General features: G+C 47.8%; 1 pseudogene; it reads right to left on the reverse strand.

Annotated features, from left to right (window-relative positions):
* Window positions 1–23,411: 23,411 nt before the first annotated feature.
* On the reverse strand, window positions 23,412–24,035 carry LOC130026498 (60S ribosomal protein L13a-like; annotated as a pseudogene).
* Window positions 24,036–24,343: the final 308 nt, after the last annotated feature.

Consider the following 24,343-nt stretch of genomic DNA (forward strand, 5'->3'; position numbering starts at 1 on the left):
CCAGCTGGACCGTGATGATGATGATGGGGAGAGCACGAAGGGTCACAAGGATGCTGGCTCATGTGTTCAAAACCACGGTGGGTGTGGGGGTGAACGGGGGTGCATGGGAGAGGGTGGTGGGGAGCAGCCTAGGGATCTGAAGGGATTCCTCAGCTGTCTCCCATAACAGGGTCTCACGCACAGTGCCTAGCCCGCCACAGAGGACTCTGCCTTCCTAGAGCCACAAACCCCACACTGACAGGCAGTTTCTAATTGTTGCCGTATCTACATAGCCTTTGGCTGTATTAACTAGCCATTCTGCCAGTCAGCTCCTAGAGCCAGAGGTGGCTCTTGTGTGTAAGGCCCTGGGTTCTATTCTTTGGGGAAGTGGCAGGACACACCTGTCTGTGCTCAGAGGCTCTGGGACAGCCACATGCAAGGCAAACGCCCTACCCACTGTGCTATCGCTCCAGCCCCTAGGCTCAAGTCTTGAGCAATGCATGTCTCACCCCAGCACTGCACTGACAGGTATGGCGCTGGGTGGCCACCCCAGAGATTCGCCAAGGAATTTCCCCGAACCCCTGAAAGCTGCTGGCTGTGTTCCCCACCAGAGTGATAAAAACCTCAAACCCAGGCCAGAGAGGCCAGATAGCACAGCAGGCAGGGCACTTGCCTTGCATGCGGCTAACCCAGGTTTAATTCCTGGCACCCCATGTGGCTGGTTCCTGGATCCCTGCCTGGAGTGATCCCGGAAAGAGTCAGTAGTGATTCCTGAGCACCACCTGCTGTGACCCAAACAAACAACCCCCTTGCTAAAAACTCAAACATCAGCTCCATCATAAACGCATCATTCATCATGTTTGTGTTGTTTTTGTGTGTTCAGGGCTCACTCCCGGGGAGCCCCAGGGCAGCCGGCCAGGAGGTGGGGGGGGGGGGGTTGAAGTTAGACCTTCCCTGTTCTAAGTGTGCGCTGGGCTCAGTGAGTTGTCTGTCCAGTCCAGTGGAAACATCTGAGAAGGAAATGAGCGCTAGGAGGAGAAAAGCGGTTGCACACCCACTGCTGAACAACTGTGGGGAGCTAACAGGACCCACTTGACAAAGGCGCTGAGCAGAGGTGCCAGCATCCGGACTGCAGTGAAGACACAGGGGCCAAACTGCAGCCTGAGAGGCCCCCCCCTTAACCCCGGGTTCCCCCTGTGTTTCTCAACTCCCTAAGATTCACTTGCACCCTTTTGCCAAGTGCTGTGGTTAAATACCAAGGATGCTGGTTCTCTTCAGAGTTCTTGAGAGTCAGCAACAGCTGCACATGGAAATACCAAGATGTTGTTTTTGCGGCGTGTCGGGGGAGCGGTCCTGTGGAGGCTCAGAGAATGCTCAAGCTGTGAAGGTTGCTGCTCACCCAGCTCCTCTTCTCCCCGCCCCACCTGCTTTTGTCCTTCTTGTCTCCTCACTCCTGACCCAGAAAGCCCAGAGAGGGCAAGGACTTGCCCCAGAGCCACACAGCCGGAAAGGGGGGCTCCTGACCCCTCCCAGCTGTCCAACGGGGAGGGGGGGCTGTTTCTCCTACTCCTTCCCCACTTTGCTTTCGCAGACAATTTTGCTTCCTGATTTCTGCTCGTTGTCAGCTGTGATTAATGAGGATGTCGCCTGCATACACGATTTTCAGCTGTTCCTGGCTTACGACAAGCAGATTAGACCATTTAAGGCAGAATAATGCTATTTAGCGAAGCCGGATTTAGAGCTGGCAGAAATTAAGAAGATTAATTTAAAGGTAAAAAAAGAGTGACAATCATAGATCAACACCTGAAAAATCTCGCTGCCGGGACCCATCCCTAATTGAGAAGTATGTGGAAGATTCCATCCGTGAAATTCAATTATCATGCAAGCCGGAGGAAGTGGCTTCCCTGGGGGGTACAACCAGGCTGCCCAAATCAAGACTGCCCCACCTGTCTGTCTCCGTGTCTGGGAGACAGGAACTGTGCCTGGGCACGGGTGAAATATGGAGGGGCTGCATCAAAATAATGAAAATGTCCAGGGGCTTCTCTTCCTGATGGGGTCACCCACCTTCAGCTCCTCCTTCAGAGGTCGACCTGGAAGAGCCTCCACTTCATGAAAGCTGCCATGTCAGGGATAGCCAGCACTGGTATCCCATTCCCAATACCCCTTTTCCTCTTCTTTTTTTTGGGGGGCAGCGGTGAGAATGGTTGGGGTATGCAGACAAAAGGAGCTCTCAAGCCACCCAGATCCTTCCACTGATTAGGGGCTTCTTAAGCCGAGCAATCAGCAGAGAACACTGGAGATGAGAACTGTATAATGATTACAAATGAGCTGATGGTAATTGACCCGCCTTTTAACTATGGGGGGTGGGGAGTGGGGGCCAGATTCGTCAGCACTTACTTTGTCTCTCCCATCCTGTGAGATTCGCAGGAACACACAGAGACTGAAGAAGAGCTGGACGGAACCCTTGTTGTGTGCTTTGGGGGTTCGTGGTTGCCAACAAAATCAGGGATGCCTACAGGTTCTTGGAGGTTTATCATTTGCAAAGTATTTTCATGGAGAATTCCAGATGGAGAAGACAGTCCTCAAGGCCAGGGGGCAAATCTGTCAGTCTCCAAGCTTCAGGGCTCAGCAAAGCATGTGTCCTGTGACAAGTTGGTTTTATGTACATATTTGGGCAGGGGAAGGGTTTTGGGCTACCCTGGCTGTGCTCAGGACTTACTCCTGGCTCTGTGTCAGGGATCACTCTTGACGGTGCCTTATGTGACCTTATGCAGTGCTGGGAATCAAACTGGGGCCTTCTGCATGCCAGACAAGTCTTACCCACTTGGCCATCTCTCTAGTTTAAACATACTAGTTGAACATATGAACAAACAATGGTGGTGGTGCCTTCTGAGATAGCCCTTGAAGAGTGTAGAAAATTTGGAGGATTTGAAGGAGAGCAAGTATTTTGGGTGTTCCTTCCCGGAGTCCCTTGGAGGGGAGCGGGTTGAGCTTTCCTCCCCGCCCCGACCAGGGCTACGGCAGCCGAAGACCTCCAGGACCAGCCACCACCATGCTGAGACTACTCTCCGCACACATGAAGGTACTGGCAGAGGGACAAAGCCACGCGGGTTCCGGGGCCGAGACCTCCAAGCCTACTCGAATTGGAGTCGAGCATCTTCCACCCAGATCCTCCAAATTCCAGTAGGCGGGGGTCACACCCACCACCTGGCCCCCTGGCGCCGTGTAATCCCATCAGCGGCCAAGACTCAGAGACTATAAAATCCAGATCCCGGAACCGCGCGGCCGCATTTGCGGCCGCGCGACATCTTAACAGAACTTTTTTTTATGACATCTTATTGTCTTATTTCTACTTTGGACAAACTTGCAGGCTATGGAATGTAGCCTGCCCACAGGGCAGAGTCTGGCAAACTCCCCGTGGCATACCAAATATGCCAAATACCAGTAACAATGATGGGTCTCACTCTCCTAAATAGCCTTGAATATAATCTCAGGGCTAGGATGAATGAGACGTTACTGGGGCCTGCTCGAGGCAATCGACGAATAACAGGATGATGAAATGAAATGAAATGAAGTATTTTGGGAATTGGAAAATGGAACATGCAAATCACAGGACATCCAATCTGCAGTCATATTGGGTTTGCAGAATCCATGCTGAGTACTGACAAGCTCCAGCTGATGTTAACAATGTGGTTTTGCTAATCTATTGAAATCCAACAAATCTTTGTGGCATTATCTCACAGAGAAAAACACCCGGATCTCCTGTGCATGGGTTCCTCCTCTCTCAAAGTCAATGCGGGCATTGCTTTGAGGACCATCTCTACTTCTTCCAGTGACTTTAGGATCCCCAAGTTGTTTTCCTCTTTGAGAGTGTTTTTGAATCCAAGTGGCTCGTTCCATGTTGGAGCTGGACTCAGGAGGTTGTGGTGTGGATATGGGAGGGTGGGTGGGTGGGGGAAAGCATCTGTGTTGGATTGTAGACTCGTGTCATTCCCAGGGTGCAGTGAACGTCCAGGAAAATGGCTCTTTGGGCAGCCTGTGTGTTTTGGACCCCAGGAACAATTTTAGGAAGTATAGATCTCAGTCTGTGTGGTGACTGGAAGTGACTTCCAGGGCCCCTGAGCACCCCTAGGAGATCCTCCCCCAATACAAGGTAAGCCTGCCTGAGAATCTGAGCTAAGGTAAATTGTGCACACATGTGGTGGGGTACTGGGGAAGAGGCACCCCACCCCTTGGAGCCTGTCCATAGCGTTACCCACCAAGCTGAGACCTGGGATTGGGTGCCCAATCAGGGATCCAGTCAATGATGATGGGGCTGCTCCACCATGTCTCCTTGTACTGTTGGGGGGCGGTGCTGTGGCCAGGATGACGAGGGTCCCATTACAGAACCCCGGGCCCTGGGGTGCAGCTGGGCACATACGGAGCTGGCCCAGTGCCGCACAGACTCCCAGGAAGCATGTCTACTCTCGAGACTTCTCCTCACCTTGTCCTTGTCCCGCTGGATCGTGTCCCATCTGTCACGCTGAGCCATCTGCTTCCTCTCCTGCCATCGCTGCTGCCCAGCTTTAAGTAAATTAAAAAACAAAGAGGCAGGGAGTCACTGACAGCCACATTTATCCTCATTTCTGGGGCTGGCACTGAGGGTCTGAATCACAGATCAGCCCGGTCGGCCCAGGGGGCGGCAGCATCCCGTGTCCATGCTGTCCTGAGCGTGGGTGAGACTACAGGTGATGAGAATAGGAGGCAGTGCCAGCAGGATCCCAGCTTTTGGGAAGGTTCTGGTTCACTGCCTTATAGGGACAGTGGACCAGCCACCAGCTCTGCCAGCCTCAGTTTCTTCTCCCCTAAAGGGCACGGTCTGTCTTACTGACCTCCTGGAACTGTTGGGAGACCAAGTAAGCAGCGCGGAGCATGAGGGAGGGGACTCCGGAGAAAGTAGCCTTCTGAGGGCCTGCGGGTATGGACATGGGATACACTGGGAGCCCCATTTTGGGGGATGGGCTCTCAGGAGAACTGGCTCAGCCTCTGCATCTCTAAAATAGGATCAGCTGGGATCCCCTCCCTAGAGCAAGGGGGAGCATGGGGTCCAGGCTGGGGTGGCTGGGAGGGCAGGTGAGAGTAGGACTCCAGGAAGTGGCCTGGTTGTGTGGCTCCCAATGAAGTGGCTGGGGTGTGAGCTGTGTGTGGGGTCTCCCCTCTTTTCTGCCCGCTCTGTCAGTGAGGTCACGGCTTCCCCTTGCTGCCCTCAAACCTGGCATGAGCCTTGCTTTGGCCTGAGGCAGTGACAACAAGTGCCAAATGCTACTTCCAACCAGAAACTTGAAAATGGTCCCATACTTCCATGATGGCTTTCTCCACAGGGTGATGTTCATTTCCTGGGGCTTGACTGAAGATGGGAGCCTGGAGCCACGCAGATCTGCCACCCGCACACAGACTTGTACCAAACGGACACGTTCCTTTATAGGTGCTGACTTTTTTTTTTTTTTTTTTGGTCTCCCAAGTGCTGCTCAGGGGCTTATAGGGCCAGTCCCAGAGAGTCTCAGCCAAGTTGGCTGCAGTTCAGGGCTTGTACCTAAGATTGCAGTGCTGCTCAGGGGATGCTCAGGGGACTGTGTGGTGCCAGGGACAGAGCCAGGTCACACCCTTAGCCTCCATGCTGTCTTGACAGCCCAACCCATTGACCTTTTAGGGCATTAGTAAAAGCTGACTGCTTCTGGCCTCACCCATACCCAGGAAACAGAGGTACTTGCTCCCACCTGGCCCACCTGCAGCTCTGCAAATCGAATTTTTGATGTTAATCTAACTAGTGAAGGAAAGGTCAAACTAGTTCCCAGTACTGAAATACAAATGTCATATTCTGTAAAATGGAAAAAGTCAGATATAAAATTTGAAGATCAATCCAGCAAATATCTCGATCCTTCCTTTTATCAACAAAGGACACATTGGTTTTCAATTTTATTTTGTTTTTTAATTTCATTGAATCACCATGAGATAGTTACAAGCTTTCATGTTCGGGTTACAATCACACAATGATCAAACACCCATCCCTCCACCAGTGCGCATTCCCCACCACCAATATCCCTGGTATACCCCCCCTTTCCCACCCTCCATGGCAGACAATATTCTCCATACTCTCTCTCTACTTTTGGGCATTATGGTTTGCAATACAGACACTGAGAGGTTATCAGGTTTGGTCCTTTATCTACTTTCTGCACACATCTCCCATCGACCGATTCCTCCAGCCATCATTTTCTTAGTGATCCCTTCTCTGTTCCAGCTGCCTTCTCCCCTCTGCTCATGAGGCAGGCTTCCAGCTATGGGGCAATACTCCTGGCCCTTGTATCTACTATCCTTGGGTATCAGCCTCATGTTATGTTGTTTTATATTTGTGCACTCCACAAACGGGTGCAGTCCTTCTATGTCTGCCCCTCTCTTTCTGATTCTTTTCACTTAGCATGATACTCTCTGTGCCTATCCATTTATAAGCAAAGTTCATGACTTCATCCTGACAGCTGCATAGTATTCCATTGTGTAGAGGTACCAAAGTTTCCTTAACCAGTCATCTGTTCTAGGGCACTTGGGTTGTTTCCAGATTTTGGCTATTGTGAACAGTGCTGCAATGAGCATATAGGTGCAGATGTCATTTCTACTATGCTTTTTTGCATCCTCGGGATATATTCCCAGAAGTGGTATTGTGGGATCATATGGAAGCTCAATTTCTAGTTTTTGAAGAACTGTCCAATTGTTTTCCAGAAAGGCTGGACTGGTGGGCATTCCCACCAACAGTGAGTGTCCCTTTTCCCCCACATCCACGCCAGCACTGGTTGCTTTGTTCTTTTGAATGTCTGCCAGTCTCTGTGGTGTGAGATGAGATCTCATTGTTGTTTTGATTTGCATCTCCCTGATGGCTAGTGATGTGGAGCATTTTTTTTATGTGCCTTTTGGCCATTTGTATTTCTTTTTTGAGGAAACTTCTGTTCATTTCTTCTCCCCATTTTTTGATGGGGTTGGAGGTTTTTTTCTTGTACAATTCTACTTGTGTCTTATATATCCTGGATATTAATCTCTTATCAGATGGGTATTGGGTAAATATTCTTTCCCATTCTGGGGCTCTTTTTGTATTTTGGTCACTGTTTCTTTTGAAGTGCAGAATCTTCTTAGTTTGATGTAGTCCCATTTGTTTATGTTTGCTTCCACTTGCATGGTCAGTGCTGTTTCATCCTTAAAGATGTTTTTAGCTTCAATGTCATAGAGAGTTCTGTCTACATTTTCCTCTATGTACCTGATGGATTCATGTCTGATATTGAGGTCTTTAATCCACTTTGATCTGACTTTTGTGCCTGGCATTAGACAGAGGTCAGAGTTCATTTTTTTGCAGGTAGCTATCCAGTTTCCCCAGCACCACTTGTTGGAGAGGCTTTTCTTGTTCCACTTCACGTTTCTTGCTTCTTTGTCAAAGATTAAGTGGTCATATATTTGGGGGTCTGTGACAGAATATTCAAATCTGTTCCATTGGTCTGCAGGTCTGTTTCTAGCCCAGTACCATGCTGTCTTAATTACTACTGCTTTGTAGTGCAGTTTGAAGTTGGGGAGGGTGATGCCACCCATCTTCTTTTCCCCAAGGATTGCTTTAGCTATTCGTGGGAGTTTATTGTTTCATATGAATTTCATGAGTATTTTGTCTATTTCTTTGAAAAATGTCATGGGTATCCTAATAGGGACTGCATTGAATTTGTATAGTGCTTTGGGCAGTATTGCCATTTTGATAATGTCAGTCCTCCCTATCTATGAGCAGGGGATGTGTCTCCATTTCCTAGTGTCCTCTTTTATTTCTTGAAGTAGTATTTTGTAATTTTCCTGATATACGTCTTTCACCTCTTTGGTTTAGCTGATTCCGAGGTACTTGATTTTCTGAGGTACTATTGTGAACGGGATTGTTTTTTTAAATGTCTATTTCTTCTCTTGTTATTTGTATATAAGAAAGCTATGGACTTTTGGGTGTTGATTTTGTAGCCTGCCACTTTACTAAACCGACCTATTGTTTCTAAGAGCTTTTCTGTAGAGTCTTTAGGGTTTTCTAAATACAGTATCATATTGTTTGCAAATAGTGATAGTTTGACCTCTTCCTATCTGTATTTCCTTGATACCTTTCTCTTGCCTAACTGCAATGGCCACGACTTCCAGTTCAATACTGAATAAGAGTGGCGAAAGTGTCTTGTGCCCGATCTTAGAGGGAATGCTTTTAGTTTTTTTCCATTGAGAATGATACTTGCTGTGGGCTTGTGGTAGATGGTTTTGACTATATTGAGGAAATTCAATGCCTATTTTGCTGAGAGTTTTCATCATAAACGGGTGCTGGATCTTGTCAAATGCTTTCTCTGTGTCTATTGATATGAACATATGGTTTTTATCTTTTCTTTTGTTGATATGATGGATTATGTTGATAGATTTCCAAATGTTAAACCATCCTTGTATCCCTGGGATGAATCCTACTTGGTCATGGTGTATGATCTTTTTGATGAGTCGTTGAATACTATTTGCTAATAGTTTGTTGAGGATCTTTGTGTCTGTGTTCATCAGGGATATAGGCCTGTGATTCTCTTTCTTTGTGGTATCTCTGTCTGCTTTTGGTATCAGGGTGATATTTGCTTCATAGAAACTGTTCGGAAGTGTTTTTGATACTTCAGTTTTGTGGAAAAGCTTAAAGAAGATTGGGAGTTAGTCCTCTTTAAAGATTTGGAAGAATTCACTAGTGAACCCATCTAGGCCAGGACTTTTGTGCTTGGGGAGACTTTTTATTACCGTTTCAATTTCCTTGATGGTGATAGTTCTGTTCAGGTATTCCAGGTCTTCTTGGTTCAGCCTTGGGAGGCTATACAAATCTAGGAATTTATCCATTTCCTCGAGGTTTTCATGTTCCGTGGCATAAAGCTTCTGAAAGTACTCCCTGGGGATCCTTTGAATTTCTGTAGTTTCTGTTGTAATGACCCCCTTTACATTTCTGATTTGGTTTATTAGGGTTTTCTCTCTCCCTTTCTTTGTGAGTTTTGCTAGAGGCTTATCGATCTTGTTTATTTTCTCAAAGAACCAGTTCTTGGTTTCACTGATCTTCCGGATTGCTTTTTGGGTTTCCATCTCATTAATCTCTGCTCTGAGTTTTATTGTTTCCTTCCTCCTGTTCAGATTGGGCTCCTTTTGTTGGTCATTCTCCAAGCTCTTAAACTGTGAGGTTAGCTTACTTATGTGGGCTCGCTCCTCCTTGCTGAGGAATGCTTGTAGAACTATAACTTTTCCTCTTATCACAGCTTTTGCGGTGTCCCATAAGTTTTGGTAACTCATGTCCTCATTTTCATTCGTTTCCAGGTATCTTTTGATTTCCTCTTTGATTTCCTTTCTAAGCAACCCATTGTCCAATAGTGAGCTGTTTAACTTCCAGGTGTTTGATTTTGTTTTCTGTTTGTGTGTGTGATTTACTTCTAATTTCAGCGCATTGTGGTCTGAGAAGATTGTTGATACTATCTCTATCTTCTTAATTTTATGGAGGTATGTTTAGTGGCTCAGCATGTGGTTTATCTTGGAGAATGTTCCATGCACACTTGAGAAGAATGTGTATTCAGCTTTTTGAGGATGAAGTGTCCTGTATATATCTACTAAGTTCCTGTACCCTTCGGGCCTCCTGAATGTGGTCCTATGTTTTTTTCAGCTCTGGAAACGTTGTAGCAATGATGTCTTTTAGTTTCTTCTTCATCAGGGTTTTCTTCCTGTCCCTCTGGGACTCCAATAATTCTTATGTTACTCCTCTTGGTTTCATCACCATCTTCTCTTGCCATCTGTTCACAAATTGTGAGTCTCTTTTCCATTTTCTGCTCTTTTCTGGAGAGTTTCTGGTCTTCATCTTCAAGCTCACTGATTCTGTCCTCAGCAACTGTTACTCTGCTGCTGAGGCCTTCCACTGAGTTTTTCAATTCGCCTACCAGGTTTTTCAGGTCCGACATTTCCGTTTGTAATTTTGTTTGCATTTTCCTCATTTCTACCTTCAAATTCTCTTGTCTTTTATTGGCATTGCTTTCCATTGTTTCTTTTAGCCCCCTAAGCATCCTCAGTACCTCTCTTCTAAATTCCTTGTTAGAGAGGTTGACTAGCACTTTATTATTGTTGGGGTCTTCTGGGCTAGCCTCTTCAATAAGTAAGCTTGGTGGGCTTCTGTGTTGCTTTACCATTGTGACCTGTATGGTTTAGACCTTCACGCTCACTATTACTATTCTGCTTATGATGCAGAATTAATTGAAGTGGGCTTAATGAATCATTGTCTAATGTGTTTCTGGTGGTTAAGCTAACCTAGTGAAAGTTCCATCTAAGAGGGTAACTTACGGTTGCTATGAGGTATGTAGGGGGAGAATAATTCGCAGCTCCAGGAAGGGGCCCTGCCACCAGGCAGGTACCTGGATGAGTGAGCAGAGGGTGCCCGAAACTGTTCAGCTTTGAGTGTGTGTGGTGTGCCTCAGGAGCGATAGCACAGTGGTAGGGCGTTTGCCTTGCATGCAGCCGACCCTGGTTTGATTCCTCCGTCCCTCTTGGATAGCCTGGCAAGCTACCGAGAGTATCTCGCCTGCACGGCAGAGCCTGGCAAGCTACCCGTGACATATTCGATATGCCAAACACAGTAACAACAAAGTCTCCAATGGAGATGTTACTGGGCCCGCTCGAGCAAATCGATGAACAATGGGAGGACAGTGACAGTGACAGTGCCTCAGTTCCCATCCCCTGCAGACCAAGGATGAAAACCAGCCGTTCTCTGGGGGGTCTAGTTAGATGCTCAGCCCCGGGAAGGGGCCCTACTACCGGGTGGGTACCTGGGTGAGTGGTTTACAATTTTCAACTCCTTCATAATGGTGATTTTCTTGGTGGGCTTAATTTCAGTGATTTTAATGAGAATTTTAAGAAAAGATTATGCCTGATACAGTAAAGAAGAGGAAATGGACAGCACAGATAGAGACCTAGGAGATAAATATGGGTGGAAGCAAGTGCATGGAGATATATTTAGACCAGCAAGTCACCCATCAGATATGGTGGCTCCCAGACCCTACCTGGGTCTCAGTGATTGTACCTGCAAAGTGTTTTGGTTGTGGAAAAATTAGGGGAATAGGAGGGTGGGGGAGCCACAGTCCCAGAGACCCTGCCAACCAGGAGGCAGGTATGTGGTACACAGGAAAGAGGGTGACTGCCCCCCTTTACATGCTCAGTCATATACAATTCTCCAACCACCCTTACAGAAGAGCACCAGTGAAAAGGCCAGGCTGCAGCGTGCCCTCACCTCCCCCAAACCTTACCAGATGCCCCCATCAGAACCACCTGAACTTCAGTACTCCCTGCCTCGGTGGGCCCCATGGCCCCATGCTGACCTGAACCAGCTGAACTTGTGACCTGGGAGGGCCTGGGCACGCACCCCACAACAGGGATGACACACCCGAGGCAAAGGTCCGAGAGCTCAGCTTCCAAACACAGGCCCTGAGGTGCCCTGACTTTTCCTGGGAGAGCAACGGCCTCAGAAACCCTCTCCCAGGGGCCTGAGAGATTTCCTTCTACTTCCCAATTTGGCTTTTCTGTCCCTCTGTCTGTCTGGAGGTGACCTGCCTTCTCTGGAGGCAACCTATGCCTGCATCTGACCTTTCTGAGGCTCAGAACTCTCTTCAGTGAGTGGCAGATGAGGGTCAGACTCTTACTTGACAGGTCTCTCCCTCAGCGCCCCCTGCCCTGTTGATGCAGTGAGACAGCAGGGACTGTCTGGTACAGCCACAGCTCTGAGTCTCAAGGGGGCTCAAGCAGCCGTGGAGCGCCGCTAATGGGGCTGGAGTCTGGGAATCGTTCCCATGAGGCATAGTCTGTGTTGGCATTTGGCTGGTGTTCTTGACTCATTTTCGAAACCCAATTCTGCCTCTGTCCCAAACATCCTGTGAGTTGTTCCCTACATCTTCAGGGAGTTTCTGCTTTCTCGTTATCATTAGGGCACAGAGGGTATGTATGTCTTTGTTACTCTTAGAGCCCGCCAGCCCCCCCTCCCCGCTCCCTGATCCAGCAGGTTGGTCTCTCAGCCCAGAACCAAGCTGGCAGTCCAAGGTTCCCATCCTGCTGGCTCTATCTTAGAGCATCCTGGGAAAGACATTGGGTTGTCTCTCCAGGAAGAACTCAACCCCATCCCCACCACAAGCAGTCCCTCAGGTCCATGCCTTAGGCTGCTCTGTCACAACTTGCCTGTCATCAAGAGGATGCATGTTGGTTGGGAGCCTAATCTAGCTGTGGTTTGTAGTGGTTCTTATCACAAAGATGAGCCAGGTCTTGGGCAGAGTCCTGGACATAAGGGGCCACTGCCCCAGTTCTGGAAGAAGCCCAGGAGATGCTCTCATATGGTACTTTTCACACCAACCATCATTCAGGACACTGTGGAAACCCTGTTCTCAGGGTCCCACTGGATTTGGGAAATCAAGGATTCTGCATCCTGATGCACAGATCCAACACTCTGATCCCATTCTGGGGGCAGGGGAGGGTTCGGGGGAGTGTTGTGTGGAGGAGATCAAAGCATGCCTGACTTCCAACATATCATTGCCCCTCTGCTGCCCTAGATCTGCCAGAGTCAGATTTGGGCAGGTTGTCTGCAAGGCCGACCAGGGTAGGGAGAGATGCTGCTTCTGGAAAGCCCCAAGCCAAGCGGTGAGGAGCGTGGAATTTCTAATCCGGTAGCTTCAGCAACTATTCTTGTGCTTTGCTGAAAGGTGCACTTTTGGATCAATCCCACACTGCGTCTTTTCCAAATTATTATTCCAAGCTTGCAAAAAGAATTGAGTTCCTGACTGATGTCAAAATAATAATAATAAACTCAGAAATCATTCATTCCTCTCCACCTGCAGGAGTCAGCCTCATTTTCAGGAGAGTGAAGGAGATCCAGGGTGACCCTGTTTCTTGAAGTGAGTTGAGGGGGAATAAAATGGGAACTCAGAAAGAGGGGGAAGGTTTAGGGGAGACAGGAGATGTCGATTTGGGTTTGGGGTAGAATTCTCAAGATTAGAAAAAGGAAACCAAACAGCAGGGAGCAGAAGGAAGAGATCTAGTTCAAAAGCAAAATGTTGGCACTTTCTGAGACAAAAACTGGTAGTGAGTAGCAGTGTTTTCTGTGAGGGATGGACTTCATCAAGCCTTTTGTCCTTCCACAGAAAAATGGGGTGAAGGGAGGTAGGAAATGGTGGGTGGGGCAAGGCTGGGACCCAGATGCTCTGGGACTTGTACCGGGCACCATTCTGCTGCTCCGTGCCACAAACATGGGAGAATGCTGAGTCATTGCACTTAGTTTGACTCCAGTCAATTTAGCAGCCGCAGTCACTGTCACACACTCAAGTCAATGAACCAACGATTTATCGAGCACCTGCTGTGTCTGAGGTCTTGGGACTTGCGGCTGAGAACCGGAGCAAGTCCTCAACCTGAGTGGCCTTCTGGATGACCCATTGATCAGTGGGTCAGGGCGTGCCATTTCCTGTCAGAGAGAGGAAAGAACATTGCAGTCACAAAGGGAAATGAGGAGAGAGGTCCAAGGTCTGAGCACTGCCTTCTCCATCCGTCTCTCAAGAGGAGAGAGACTGCCTGCCCTGCATCCCGCCAGAACAGAGGCATGGTGTTTGTAAAGAGTCTAAGGGCGAGGCTGTCTCTTCCTGAAGGTGGTGGCAGGGTGGCAGGGCTTGGGGCCATGCTCATGGTCTCCTGAGATGCACAAGAGGATTCTGAGGGCTCCCAGGCTCTTTCAATCAGTCTTTGAGCTTTTAACTGCACTTTCCGGGGAGTGAGGAAGTCCCTTCCACTAAAGATAATTTCCCCTTATTTGGGAGCTCGGACCTTTGCAACTGGTAGTGGTGGGTGGGTGGGTGAGTGGGGGGAGTTTGGGTCACTCCTGGCTTGGGGGTTACTCCCAATACTGTGCTCAGGATGCTTAGGGGATCATGCAGTGGCAGGGATCGAGTGCACACAGGGCCAGTGCCTTCCCCTGTGATCTCTCTGTTACCCACTGCAATTCCTTTTTGCAGTGAAATGAGCTCTCCCTTGCTCTGGCTCTCAGTTTCATCATGGCTCAGCCCCTGGACACTACATACTCCATGTCTGCTCCTGTTGTCTTGTGCTGGCCCCTCCGAGGCAAGGAGGTAATCGTGACAGCTGTGTTGGTTCTCTAGAGGATCACTGTATCACCATATCACTGCCATCCCGTTGTTCGTCTATTCACTCGAGTGGGCGCCAGCAATGTCTCTATTCCTCCAAGCCCTGAGATTATAGCAGTCTCTCCTTACTCATCTTCTCCAATGATTGGATGCTCTTTCAGGGTCAGGGGAATGAGACCCATTATTGTCACTGTTTTTGATATATCAAATATGCCACGGGGAGCTTGCCAGCCTCTGCTGTGTGGGCAGAATACTCTCGGTAGCTTGCCGGGCTCTCCAAGAAGAAGTGTGTGTGTGCATATATATATATACATACATATATATATATTTCTCTATGATTTGTTGTCTAATGTCTGAACCCCATCAAATTTGGTGTGGTAATTATGGAAAATGGGTAGGGAGTGTCTTATGATGTGTCCAGGAATATGTTCACTCATATGTGAGGCTCGGCCCATTGGTATGGAAAGTGGCCTGGGACATGGCGGCCGTTGGGTAGTGAAGGTCAGCTGCCGGGGCTGGGTTCCTTGGGACAGGGAGGCCTCTTACCTGCCCCACTCTGGGGCGCCCCAAGTGGAAACTAGAGGGTCATGATCCACAACTGAAGAAGCTGGGCTCTAGACCAGTCACATTCTGGGAATAAAAATGTCATGTTTATGTTTAGTGCAGGACCAGGAGCTGCCTGTCCACCAGTCTGAGACATCCAAGGCAGAGCCCGGTAGAAATGGTGAAATCCCATGGAAGTGAAATCCAAGAATTGCGGAGGGTGGTCTAGGAAGGGGGGTTCTCACAGGTGACGGTCTAGCGAAGAGACTTCATTCTCTTGCTTCTCAAAGTCTAGTCTGTGGACCAGCAGTGTCTGTATCGCCCAAGGGATGATGCAGGCTTGCCAGCCTCTGGGTCTGTCTTGGATGAAAAGAGAAGTGTGTCTTCTTTGTTTGTTTCTTTGGTTTTAGCTTTTTTAGGGCCACACCTAGTGGTGTCCAAAGGATCTTCCTGACACCGTGTCCAGGAGTGACCTTGGCAGTGTTCAGGGGACCTTGTGTAGAGCCAGGGATTCGAACCAGGCATAGAACCTCCTGCTCTATCTCTCTGGCCCATTTGCTTGTTTTTGTTATTTTTGGGGGAGGGGGGAGAGGTCGGATCATACGCAGTGCTGCTAAGGGTTTACTCCTGGCTCTGTCCTCAGGGATTATTCCAGTTGGTACTCTGGAGACCACATGCAGTACTGGGGACCAAACTGGGGTTGACCCCATGCAAAGCTGGCATCTTACCTCCCATTTTGTTTCTCTGACCCAGAAGGATATTTTTTGTTTGCTTTGGGTTTGTGTACTCCCAGCTCTGTGCTCAGGGATTGTTCCTCTTCCTGGTGCTCAGGGACCATGTGGTATTGGGGAAAAAAACAGGGTTGGCCACATGCAAGGTGATTCCCTTAATCCCAGAAGGTGGGTTTCTTTTTCTTTTTCTTTCTCTCTTTTTTTTTGCATTTGTTTAGGCACTGTGATTTACAAAGCTGTCAGTAATAGAATCCAGGCACACAGGGTTCCAGCTCCAATCCACCCCCAGTGACAGCATCCCTCCAGCGACAGATGTCTCCAGGTTTCCTCCCTGGCACCCTCCAGCCTGCATCCTTAGCAGCTTGTTTGGGGGCCACACCTCGTGGTGCTCAGGGTTTAGTCTTGGTTTTGTGCTCAAGCGGGGTGCTCCTGGTGGGGCTTGGAGAAACATGTGGGGTGCTAGGAATAAACAGTCATGAAGCATAGGTCAGTCACTGTGCAAGGCAGGTGACTTATTCCCTCTCCTACTATTTTTCTGGCCCTAGGCACATTTTATTTTTAATTCTTTATTTTATTGAATCATTGTGTGACAGTGTGGGCTGGAGCAATAGCACAGCAAGTAGGGCGATGGCCTTGAATGCGGCCAACCCAGGTTCCATTCCTCCATCCCTCTTCGAGAGCCCCACAAGCTACCGAGAGTATCCCACCTGCGCGGCAGAGCCTGGCAAGCTCCCTGTGGCATATTCGGTACGCCAAACACAGTGACAACAAGTCTCACAATGGAGACATTACTGGTGCTTGCTCGAGCAAATCAATGAACAACAGGAGGACAGTGCTACAGTGCTACAGTGTACAGAATCACTGTGAGATAGACCATTACTAAGCTGTTCATGATTGGGTTTCAGTCATACAGTATTCTAACACCCACCCTCCACCAGTGTACATTTCCCAGCACCAGTGCCCCCAGTTTCCCTCCCATCACCCCCACTCCAGCCTGCCTTTATGGAGGTGTTTTTCTTCTCTCTCTCTCTCTCTCTCTCTCTCTCTCTCTCTTTCTCCTCTCTCTTTCTCTTTCTTTCTCTATCTCTGTTTACCTGTCTTTGTCTCTCTGTCTCTCTCTCTCTACACACACACACACACACACACACACACACACACACACACACACCATCGCCTGGCATTCCCCTCCTTCTCCCACCCTCTATTCTTCTCACCCTCCCACCCTCCTTCTCTTCCTCTCCCTCCAAGCTCTCAGGAACCCTCAGAGCCAGGACATTCCTCTTACTCTCCAGAGCATGCAAGTATGGCAGGGTGACCATCTTAACGCACCATTCCCACCTTGCCTCTCCGCTGCCTTCTTTCAAAGGGGACCGTTCTGCTTCCAGGACAGCCTCGCCTCTCAGGTCACCTGCCAGCTGGCCAGACTCTAGCTCATCCTGACCGTGTCACTCACATCTGAAGGCCACAGTCACACCAACGAATGGCCATGGTTTCCTGGCAGCTAGACCTTCACACCCTCCTTTCATTTGCCTTTGCATATGCTGATGCCTCTGCCCCTGCAGTTCCAATCCTAGACTTTCTCCACGCCATCACTGTCCCACACCACCATGCCCTCTCACTGGCCGTGTGCTCCACAATAATCCCAGGGCCTGGTTCATCCCAGGATTTGCACACAGTACGTGCCTGATATGCTAAATCTCCAGGACAGTTAGCAAAGGCCCCAGTGCCTGAGGGAGCACCTATCTGCAACAGGGGCTTAGTCAAGGAGGTAGGCTGGGGGCTGGGAGGGAACACGGGGGCATGGGTGACAGGCATAGATGTTGGAAACTTTTTGTTGTTATGGCTGTTGGTTTCGGGGTCACTCAAGGAGGTGCTCAGGGATTCCTCTTTGCTCTGTGCCCAGGCTTCACCCCTGGTGATGCTCAGGGGACCATGATATGGTGCCAGGAAAGAACCTGGGTCAGCTATGTGCAAGGCAAATAACCTACCTGCTGTACTATCACTCTGGCCTCAGATGTTGGAAAATTTTGTACCTGAAACTCAACTATGGCCATGAATTTGATAGTGTTCAAAGTTGGAGGCAACCAATCTTAGGGAAAATATACATTTTTTAAAAAACAGATACATATATAAAAAGCACTCAAGGCTCAACCTTTAACAACATGTTAGTGATCTCTTCTAGAAGGGCTTAATGGTCCTTGGGTGAAATACAAATTCACACTGTTTCCTCTAAGGATACTTTTTGGTGGCATTTTCAGTGTTTTTTCATAACAAATGAATACAAAATATATTATTTTGGTTCTTCTTTGGGGCAGGGATTGGGGTTTGGGTTGGAAACACCCGAAATATGGTGGTGGGAAGGTGTAATGATGGTGGGATTGGTGTTTGAATAGTAAATGTAATAAAATAGTGTGAACTAGTTTATAAAATTAAAAATTAAAAAAAAAATAAAGATCATGTGAGATTTACAGGAAAATACAATAAAAAATAAAAGCAAAAAAAAATCACAGTGCCTAAGCAAAAAATTAATTAATGAAAACTAAACAAAAGACTATTCCCAGGAGGATGTAACCACAAATCAACACAAACCAAAAAGCCCAAATAAATTTCTCATGATACACACTGAGTGCAGGACGCCCACACATGTGTGGCTGCTCCGGTTGTGCGTTGCCCAAGGCCAACAAGTCTCAGAGAACCCTTTGCAGGCAAATGGCATTGTTTTGAAGATGAAGACATATTTTTATTATAAGTTTTTTTACTCTAAGGAAGAACATATGCATATGCTAGAGTCATTTTCTGTAGATGAAAGTGAAATGTCTTGTTCTAATGAGATTGAAACATATTGTTCCATCTCAGTGTTTGAAAGAAGAACGTGTTTTGTAATTAAGAGGCCTAGTTTATGAAAATATAGAGTGGAAAATGCAAGCCTCATACTCTCATAAATGTCTGTTTTGAAATTAATTTTGGTAGTACCATTTTGATATGATGTTTTATGTAAAATTAGTAATATAAGCAAAAGGATGCAGAAAGCAAAATAAGCACACAATATGTTGTGAAAGCATCCACAAGTTAAATTGTTCTTTGAAGGCAAATTAAATGATGCTTAAGGAAAATCACTCTTAACGCTAAACAAATTAGAGATCATTGATACCAAATTTTCTAAAGAAGGAAATTGGAAAAAGTCAAAAGACTCATCTTACTGTGAATTCCACAATCAATTTATTTATGTTACATTTCAAAATCAATTATATTTAAATAAAAACTCCAATGTATACTACAATAATTTTTTTTTTCTTTTTGGGTCACACCCGGCGGTGCACAGGGGACCATATGGGATGCTGGGAATCGAACCTGGGTTGGTCGCATGCAAGGCAAACACCCTACCCGCTGTGCTATTGTTCCAGCCCCACAATAATATTTTTTGAAAAAAGATTTATAACACTGGAAAAAAAGTATCACAGTCTTTCACTATTCTATTTTGCTTTGTTTGCGGGCCATACCTGGCAGTGCTCAGGGCTTCTCCTGGTTCGAAACTCAGGAATTACTTCAGGCAGTGCTCAGGGAACCATATGAAATTCTGGGGATTTAACCCGGGTCGACTGTGCAAGGCAAGTGCCCTACCTGCTTTACTATGGCTCAGTCCCATCTTCTAAATGACATAGTCCATTTTAAGAATTGTGACAGTGGAGACCAGAGCGATAGTATAGCAGGTAGGGTGCTTGCCTGGCACATGGCCAATGGGGGTTCGATCCCTGCATCCTATTTAGTCTCCCAAGGCTGCTCGGGTGATCCCTGAGTGCAGAGCCAGGGGTTAGCACTGAGCACTGCCAAGTGTGGCCCCCAAACAGAACAAAGTTGTGATGAGCAGCTCTCTGTGAAAATTTCTGTGGAAATTGATTGCTCTACTTTGATGGCACATTGATCTGTGAGCAACCAAAGCCTTAATCTGTTTTCTAAACTCCCCCTTGACGGTGAGCAATATATCTGCGTCAGTCTATTTATGGGTACATTTCTGAACATTTCCGTTGCTCTCTGGACATATTTAAACTTGGTTGAATGGGTGACTTGAACTATCAATGGTGAGCAGAGCTTCCTGGAATTAAAACTGAATTTAAAATGACTGGAGATTTATAACCTGGCAGGGATCATGTCTAGCTAGAGGAAACAAGGTCTGGGAGCAAGTTAGCTCCAAAGTCATCGCAGACACTTAGTTCCCATGATGGCGTGATGTGTGTTTTCTCCTGAGTTCTCCTCAAAAGCAGAGACCAAGATTAGCATTTGCGTGAGAGTCGTTGGTTTGGGGAAACTGGCACCAAGGAACCCAGAAGAGGGAAAATAGAGTCAGAGCAGGCCACCTCATACCACAGGCCTCTGGGGGGCAGATGGTGACCCCAAGTATGACTGACTTCCAGGGCTCCACGGCAAGTGTGCTTAGGACAGAAGAAGGGAGCACCCCCCTCTCTGCTGTACCCCAACCCACTGGTGTTATCTGAGGAATCAACCTCCCCTTGCGCCCTGCACTTCAGACTTGGCAAGATTCATTGGGATGTCATCAGTCAACAGAGAGAGAGAGAAACCTCAGAGCAGGAAGCAGTACCTGTCGGGGCTAGGAGATGGCGTGGGGCCACTGAGAGAGGGGGAATCCCAAGCCGCACTTAGGGAGGAAGTAGGATGTGTGGGCAATCATGCAGTCATTAATTATCATTATTTGATTTGGGGGCTACCCCTCGGGGTGTTCAGGGCTCTGTGCTCAGTGCCCTGTGCTCAGGGGTCACTCTTCATGGGGTTTGGGGACCATAGGGGATGCCGGGGATTGAACTTTGGTTGGTTGCATGCAAGGCAAGTGCCTTACCCATTGTACTATTGCTTCAGTCCCCTTATGTTTTTTAAAGTTGTGGGAGCGTCACCCACCTGGCAGTGTGTGGGGTTGGGGAGGGTCCAGGTGGCATAGGGGTTGGAACCCTGGGTCTCACACTTATGAGGAAAGTACTCTACTGCTGAGATGTGTATAAAATGGAAAAATATGTACGCCCTCTTATAATGATTGAGAGTACAAGCTCTACTTTCCTATTTTATTTAAAACATTTCATTTTGGTAGAACAGACATCTGGCCACAAATCTTCAGGGTTCAGCTCAGCCAAGTTCCAGAGCTCTCTATGTTTTATCATGGGTTTGTATGCTTTATTTTATTTGTAAGATTTTGGCTTGGAGTCTAGACCTGGTGGTGCTCAGGGGTTGCTTGGGGAACCATAGAATGCAGATTATTTACTTTATATACAGTAACTGTGTTATACTGATGCAGAGAAAGGCCCTAGGCGATGAAACAGCAAAATCTCTGGGAAGGAAAGTTCTAAGGTTGATCCACCCTGTGGATATGGAAAACAAGACCTGATAAGACCTTCAGCAGTCCCTGGAAGATTGGATCCCTCTCCATGAAGGAAATTCCTTGAATACCCTCAGACCTCCCTCTTAATCTGATTAATTTTAGTAATTTAGCTCAGAGAAGATTTCAAAACATTCCAGACCAAGACTTCCTGAGGAGATACTCGATAAAAGTCACCTTGAACAAAGGAGGGGTGCTCATATGCTGCCCAAGCCCATGCCCTGCTTATGCCCATGTGGCCAAGCACATGCGGTACCCAAGCACATGTGTCGCCCAAGCACATGTGTTGCCCAAGCATATGTGTCGCCCGCATTTCACCTCTTGAGATGTGTACTTTCATGTCTAATACTTGTTTGTTTGATTTTTTTTTTTTTTTGCTTTTTTTGGGTCACACCCGGCAATGCTCAGGGGTTACTCCTGGCTTTGCACTCAGGAATTACTCCTGGTGATGCTCGGGGCACCATATGGGATGCTGGGAATCAAATCTGGATCAGCCATGTGCAAGGCAAATGCCCTATCTGCTGTGCTATTGCTCCAGTCCCTAAATGTTTGGGGTTTTTTTTGTTTTTCTTATGTCTAATGCTGGATGTGTATAGGGGTTCTCTCTGCCCTTGGAGAAGCTCACATTCTTTTGAGTGCATTACTCTCTCTCTCTCTCTCACACACACACACACACACACACACACACCCTCCACACCTTCAAAAACCCTCCAAATAAAATCTGTTTTACTTCACTGCTTGTCTACTCCTGAAATTCTTTTCTGCAAGGCGAGACAAGAACCCAGTAACCCTGGGTCCTGGGTGACAGAGGCGGATGGGGAGAAAGTGATTGTCTTTCTCCTCCCCACTTCACATGAGCCACCCATGGGGCCCACCGACATCAGTACGGTTCAGGGAGAGAGTGCATTGGGGCGTCGTGTGTGACTGAGTTTAATTTAGGCACCACGTGGCCCTCCGAGCATCACCAAACCCAAGCAACATTTCATCTCCAGACCTAAGGGCCACATAACTGGGAGTGGCCCCCAAGCACTGTGGGGGAAGTCACTCCAATGGACTTTGCTATTATAATAATATTTAGTAGTAAGTACAATTTACTTTTTTTTTTTTTTTTTGCTTTTTGGGTCACACCTGGTGATGCTCAGGATTACTCCTGGCTCTGCATTCAGAGGGACCATATGGGATGCTGGCGGTGCTCAGGGGACCATATGGGATGCTGGGAATCGAACCCGGGTCAGCCGCGTGCAAGGCAAACGCCCTACCCACTGTGCTATCACTCCAGCCCCAACAGTTTACTTTTTTTTTTTTTTTGCTTTTGGGGTCACACCTGGCAATGCTCAGGGGTTACTCCTGGCTCATGAACTCAGGAATGACTCCTGGCGGTGCTCGGGGGACCATATGGGATGCTGGGAATCAAACCTGGGTTGGCCATGTTGGCTGCATGCAAGGCAAATGCCCTACCCACTGTGCTATCGCTCCAGCCCCCAACAATTTACTTTTTAAGTTTACGTTTTAAATTGTTTATTTACTTTAAAACCTTATTTGGGGTCCAGATAGTACCAAGGTTATGGCACTTACCTAACAGGTGGCTGTGGTCATGGCCCTGGCTAGAATCCTGGCACCACATGTGGTCCCCCGAGCACCACCAGGTGTGGCCCCTGCACACTGCTCAGTATGTCCCCTCCACAAATAAAAATTCTCATTTGGGAAGGACGGCTTGTCCTAACTAGCATTAAGCTATGGAATGGAGGGCCAGAAAGATAGTGCAGGGGGTTGGGCGTGTGCTGGTTGAATCTCTGGCACTGCATAGCCCCCTGGGCATTGCTGGGTATAGCCCTAGAGGGCCCTGAACATCACAGAACCGCCAGCCTTGTTGCAACCAAATCAGTGTTTTGAAATCTGAACAGCTTTGAAACCTCCCAGGAGGAGATGTTGTGATCTTTGAGGTGCTTAGGATATTAAGGGCCCCTCAGAGCATAGGAGCCTGAGCACTTCAGAAGCTTCTAGTCCCTCCGGCCATACTTAACCTTCTTGAAGATGTTCCTGGCAGACAGCAGGGGGCCTAGACTCAGAACCAAGCACAAAGAAAACAGAGTTCTGAGCCTTGGAAAGACCGACGTTGGGACCATACGATCCTTAGTTGGGGTGGAGGGGGTTATTCTGTACATTGTAAATTTTGCAGCATCTCTAGTCTCTGCTCAGCAGATACCAATAGCAAATTCCTTGCCTCCAGACCACGTACAAGTAAAGTGTCTCCACATCTTCCCAGCTGTCTCTGAGGTGCAAAATAGCTCCTGCTAAAAATCACCTTTCAGAGGCTAAAGGGCCATTGCCAAAGCTAATTCTCTTTTCCTGCTTTCTTTTTTATTTTTTCCTGAAGGCACCATGGTTTGCAAACTTTTTTGTGATAGAGTTTTAGGCCTACAACGTTCCAACACCAACCCCATCATCAGTGTCCACTTCCCTCCCCTCCCACACGTCTCTGTAAGCTCCATCTTTCTCTTTCTTTCTTTCTTTCTTTCTTTCTTTCTTTCTTTCTTTTTTTCTTTCTTTCTTTCTTTCCTTTTTGAGAAACAATAGTCAAGTTTATTACACTCAGACCAGGAGTCCATGGGCCTTGAGGCAATCTGTGAACTTTGTGATCTTCTTTTCCACGTTCTTTTCGGCTTGTTTCAGTAGCTTCATGAGCTGCTTTTTCTTGTGGTAATGCATCTTGGCCTTCTCCTTCCTCTTCTCAAGAGTGGCTGTCACTGCCTGGTATTTCCAGTCGACATCATGAGCCAGGCGCTCCAGATTGGCAAACTTCTGGATGAGCTTCAGGCAAACCACCTTCAGAGTAGCAATTACCACCATCCGCTTCTTCTTGTCATAGGTGAGTGGGATCCCATGGAACACCTTGAGATGGTCCAGGGTGGCCTGGCCTTGCTTGGTCTTGTGGGGCAGCATGCCTCTCACTGTCCACCAAAAGATACAGCTGGGGGCCCGGAAGTGGTAGGGACCCTGGGAGGGGTTAGTATTGATCCTCTTCCAAAGGAAGGCTAGATACTTCAACTTATTTCTGTAGAAATTTCCAGAAATGTTGATGCCTTCACACTGGACAACCACCACCTTCCAGCCCAGCAGCACTTGCTTGGCCACAGTGGTCGCCAGGTGGCCCAAGAGATGGCCTCAGTCATCAAGCACCAGCATCTGCCCCTCCACCATCTTCAGCAGCCACCTGGGAAAGCTTCTATACTATTCTTTAAAACACAAACTAAGACAAACAAAAACACCACACAAGACAAAACAAAACAAAACAAAACATGATGAATGGGGAGAACTCAAAGGGTTGAACTTATGTTCTGCATGCAGGAGGACTGAGTTGGATCCCCAGCGCCATATTGTCCCCTGAACACTGCCAGGAGTGATCTCTGAGCACAGAGCCATGAGCAGCCCCTGAGCCCTGCTGAGTGTGGCCTCAAAAAACAAAACATAAAGAATGAAAGCCAGCAAACAAAATCCGATGGAATAGG

Source organism: Sorex fumeus, unplaced genomic scaffold, assembly GCF_029834395.1.
Source record: "Sorex fumeus unplaced genomic scaffold, SorFum_2.1 ptg000034l, whole genome shotgun sequence".
Classification (NCBI taxonomy): domain Eukaryota; kingdom Metazoa; phylum Chordata; class Mammalia; order Eulipotyphla; family Soricidae; genus Sorex; species Sorex fumeus.